This window comes from Solanum verrucosum, unplaced genomic scaffold (assembly GCF_900185275.1).
Source record: "Solanum verrucosum unplaced genomic scaffold, falcon-dt-bn FXZP01000015.1, whole genome shotgun sequence".
Taxonomy (NCBI): domain Eukaryota; kingdom Viridiplantae; phylum Streptophyta; class Magnoliopsida; order Solanales; family Solanaceae; genus Solanum; species Solanum verrucosum.
In genome coordinates this window covers 308334-313184 of record NW_026020070.1, presented here as the reverse complement: position 1 = coordinate 313184, position 4851 = coordinate 308334, and the positions used below count along the sequence as shown (strand labels likewise).

The 4851-nt window shown below is 32.9% G+C and overlaps 1 non-coding gene across 1 annotated transcript; it reads left to right on the top strand.

Annotated features, from left to right (window-relative positions):
- The first annotated feature begins 291 nt into the window (after positions 1-291).
- Positions 292-478, top strand: LOC125823883 (U2 spliceosomal RNA). The gene has a single exon (XR_007442746.1). It is a non-coding gene; the product is annotated as a U2 spliceosomal RNA (small nuclear RNA).
- Positions 479-4851: the final 4373 nt, after the last annotated feature.

The following is a 4851-nucleotide window of genomic DNA, read 5'->3' as shown; positions in this document are numbered from 1 at the left end:
TCAGGACCTTCAAGTGTCTTGGTGTTGCACTTCTGCTTTTGCCTGGCACACCCCACCAATTATAGTCCTAAATTTAGATAATTTCATTTGATATGCAATAAGGTTCTTTTGTAAAAAATCTATGAATCTACAAAATATTTTTGTTGTCATGATGTTGAGCCTTGATCGATATAAGAACTGTAGTAGTAAAGTGTCATATATAAACTATTTGATAACAATAATTGAAAATGTAAAGAGAGATTTTGTGTAACAAATTGCATATAAAAGAGGTCGCAAAACACATATAAAAACATACCTTTCTAGGCCTTTTTTGCTAAGATCAAGTGTAGTATCTATTTCTTATCACTTATATATGGATCATTGATCCACACGATATTAACTAATTTTTTTTAAGTGGAGGTCCACCACGATAGCTTGCTATCGGGATCTTCAAATGTTTCCTTGACATTGCACTACTGGCTTGCCGGGCACACCCCCACCAATGTAATTATAGATTTTTTTTCTCAAATAATTGTTATTTAATTATTATTCTAATATTAAGGACTTAAAAATTCTATGAAGATTCTAAATATGGCAAGGTAAGGTAGATTTTAACTTGGAGGCTTTAAATATTTTATTCACTTTTAATTTCAAGAAGGAATAACTTGGATCCTACAAATGCACGTTAGGTTCCAAGATTAGTTAGTATCCTTATTTTAATAGTAAAATAAAATAAAATTACATTTTCTACTATATTAGAAGAGTGGGAAGCTCCTTGGTATCAACATGTCTACTTGCCTGGTAATTTTTTATTAGCTAAGGATATTTTTTTTTTCTTTTTTTTTATAATTGAGAAATTCGTCTGTGACCCGCCCTTTGGACCAATCACAACCTTCTAAACTCGGTGGATAATGGGCCCGCCTCTCTACCTTTCTCCACTTAAATATCGGGCTTCGCTTTGTATGGTGTGGGGCTTGAACCTGCGACCTAAGCCACAAATCCTCCACCTTTTGCCACTTGAGTTAGGCCTTGGGGGCTTAATTAGCTAAGGGTATTTTGGTCATTACAATTCATTTTCCTACTTTCATCTTATTCCACGTGTTGGGTGGCCACTATTTTGTTGTGCTGTCATCCACGGATACTTCCATGGACTTCATCACATTCTCTCAAGTCTCACCCCCCGCCCCCCAGAGGTTCTTCATCTTGCAAAGTTTTCAAGATGAAAAACTGAAAAACTTCCACATTCTCCAAGCACTGCATTTTTATGAAGTTTTCCATCTCCCAGGTATTGCTGTAACTTTGAGGTAATTCTTGTTCTCTCTCTATTTTTAGTTGATTTTCTTTTCAGCTTCAATTTTTTTCCGATTTCTACGTTTGGTTGAATAGATTTGTAAAGCTTTGATTTTAGATTCAGTTCCATGGGTTGATGAAGTTTGAATCTGGAGTACTTGAATGTTGAAAGTTAAATCACTATCCAACAACAACATGGTTTTCTTCTTAGCCCAAAAATCTCCGGTGAGTACTTATATGTTCCTGTCTATTTCAATCCTATTCTCCCTTGTATTTCGGTGCTATTGCTATGCTTTACTCGCCTAGTACAACTTCAATTGATAATCTTCTCTGAGGAAAAATCTTTATGTCAGATTGAGTTGTTTGGTTGGAGACATCATTTTTTAAGAAAGTATTGTGAAATGCATACCACCTGTTTTATAAAATGCATGAATAAACTGTTTGATTCAGTTGTGAAATATCTATTACTTATTTTTTCCATTGGTAATTTTGCTTTTGAATTTCCTATATGGAAAATGCCTAATCGAGTTTATTAATTGGCTTTAAAGTTATGTATTGATGATTATATGACTTGCCATTCTAGAGATGTTTGTTGTTCACAAGGATAATGAAGGATGAAATTTACGTTTTGGCATGATTTAGGAATGCTTTTGAACAATTTTTTTTTTAATATTTGGTCAATGGTAATGCCTTGTATGCAACACTTTTATGTTAAGAAAATATATATTGTTGAGCAAAGGTCAATAATCTTGTTTGAGAACCTAAAATAATATAGAAACATGAATATATTTAATCGTTTTTAGCTTTTAAACAAGTGAAGAAGAAAAAGAGGAGATGATTCTGAACTTTAGTTTATTAATGGTTCTTAAGATGGTGCCTGGAAGAAAATACAACACATTTGTTAATGTGGTCTATCTTTAGTTACTTTGTTAAAGGTCAATAGTAGTATCTTCTCAATATTAGTGTATAGCTTTGTTTTTCTTACTATATTACTTATGATTCTAATATTGACTAATTGGTGTTGATTTACCTGCCGATGTTTCTGTAAGTACTATTTAATTCGGTGGGAGCGACTCATGGGTCATGAACGTTGCTATTTTCTTTATTACTATAATTGATATCGTTTAGTCGTCTTATTAGAGTGATCATAATCCTCATTCAACAAATAAATTTTTTGCTGGCACACTTATATTATGGTGTTCAATTACTATTAACTAAATGATCCTGTGTAAGCTGTAGTGTTAACAAATGTAAGAATGCAGATACCTGGTTAAGTGAAGGAGTTGGATTCAAGAACCTGTAGGAGTTGTATTCTGGAACGTGTTATTTATAATTCATAGTTACTGTGACATATTTAGGATTGTTAGTGAGGAAACATGCCTTCTATGATTACTTCTTACGTTTTCAAAAGTATATTTTATAGGTGGTGAATCTGCAAAACGAGAAGCTTTGTAATCACCTTACCCGCCAAGTACTTGTAGTTTTCTATTTTTTTGTATCAATTTCATGATCTTGCATCAACAATTTGACATTACATGGATATTTTTTTTTTAACTTTAGAATGCTAGAATCCTTCCACAATAGAAGATTCAGAGGTCAAACACGCTTTTAAAGACTTAATGGCTGCAAGCTAGCATGAACTCCCAAATGGAAATCGATGATGCTATCAATTTAATTGGTGAAATAAGTTGAGTAAATGAAATAAAGGGTTTGACATACAGTTTCTGAAGTTCTTACTGTTTAAATTGCTCATATTGTTGGCAGGATGTGAAGCCTTTGTCAAAACAATTCTCTGATGCACTGCATACAGTATTTCAACGCATATATGAGCGCCTTTGGGCTAGAGGAGGAATATTTGAGAAAGAAAATTGAGGTGGAGCTGGGGACTAGGATGATACGTTTTGATTCACAAATAATGTGCTTGATGTTTTAAATTTCAGGCCTGATATAACTTGCATAACAGAAATGGAGAAATACACAACAAAAATTTTTTTGGCAATTTTTATAGGAAATAAATTTATGACAGTGGGCTGGATCAAGTGTAGCAATTTTTCTCATATTCTCTTTTGCCTTTGAGAAATGTTACATCAATAAATTTAGGGATATTGAAGATGTTTGCTTCCTCGAAATAGTGTCTACAAAGAAGCATGATTTACTAAATTTGCATCACTGCTGTGTTGGTAGATCTATGGGTATTCTTTCTAAAGAATTCTCTTATGAATTACACTTTTCGAAATTATGGTTAGTTGTAAAAGATTATTGTTATTTAGGATTTAAATGAAATTATGTAATAGAGAGTAACAATGTTAAATTATTATTATGTATCTAAATCTCAGGTCCGTTCTCTGCACGGGCAGACTTATCTAGTACCTAAACATTAGTTCCTCACCTCCCCTTCGCATGTATTTTATTTTAGGAGTTTTTTACTAAATTTTACTAATACCTCTTACCATTTATTTTAGGAATCGTTAATTTTTTTCTTCTCATATATTTTAGGAATCAACATAATAAATATAATTAAATAATAATTTGATAAAATAGAAACTAAAAAATAAATTTCCTGTTTCTATTCTCCATTTCCTGTCTATTTTAGTATTTTCTATTTAGTTACTCATGTTATGTTTTTCCTATTACTTGTTTATGCTTGTGTTATTTTGTTTTAGCTTAGTCGGACGTTGTTTACTATATACCGTGTTTTTACTCATACTACACTTTTGCCCCCTACAAATCTCAGTTTGAGTTCTAACTGTTGATTGGAGTCGTGCGGAGCAGCTTAGAATTTTTGGAGACTTGGGTGAGATCCTAGCGTTTGGAGTTGTGAGTTTCCATCTATTTTTGGCTAGGCTTAATCTTTATGTTGTATTTAAAGACATCACGTGCTTATCTTGTATTTGTAGAAGCCTTGTACTCTTATGTTGGATTAAATTCTCAACTACTGACTGATGCCAGGTCTTTGGATGGTTTCTATATTGTTTTCAGTTGATTATCTTTTCTTCGCTTGATATAAGCTTTATGCTTTTAATTTGTTGGCTTTTGCTTGGTAGCTCGTTGCTTATGGGTCCGGGCTAAGGGTTTATTTACCTAGTGGTGGGATATAGTAGGCGCCATCACGACCTGAAAAATTGGATCGTGACAATTATAATTTGAGGGACATGTCGAACGCCGAGGTGAATTCTATTATCAAGTGTCGTCTTGCATGTCGAATGGATGCATGGACATATATGTCCCCCATGGATCCCGAATTGAGAGACAACATGTGTGTATCATTAGGTAAGACATGCATCACTACACGTTTCATTACATTTCATTGCACTATATATATATGTGTATATATATATATATATATATATATATATATATATATATATATATATATCATTTGTGAACTTGTGAATGCCTTTCTGTGGAACTAGTGATTGATGACTTGATCTGATTTACTATTGATCTGTAATTGTTGGAGAGTTGTTATTGAGCTATGAGATATTTAAATTGTGCACTGTTAGGTTGGACTGATTTTTACATGTTGTAGTTGTGGAAGTTCGGTTGGAGTGACATAAGTAAATGTATTCTATACTCTTAGCT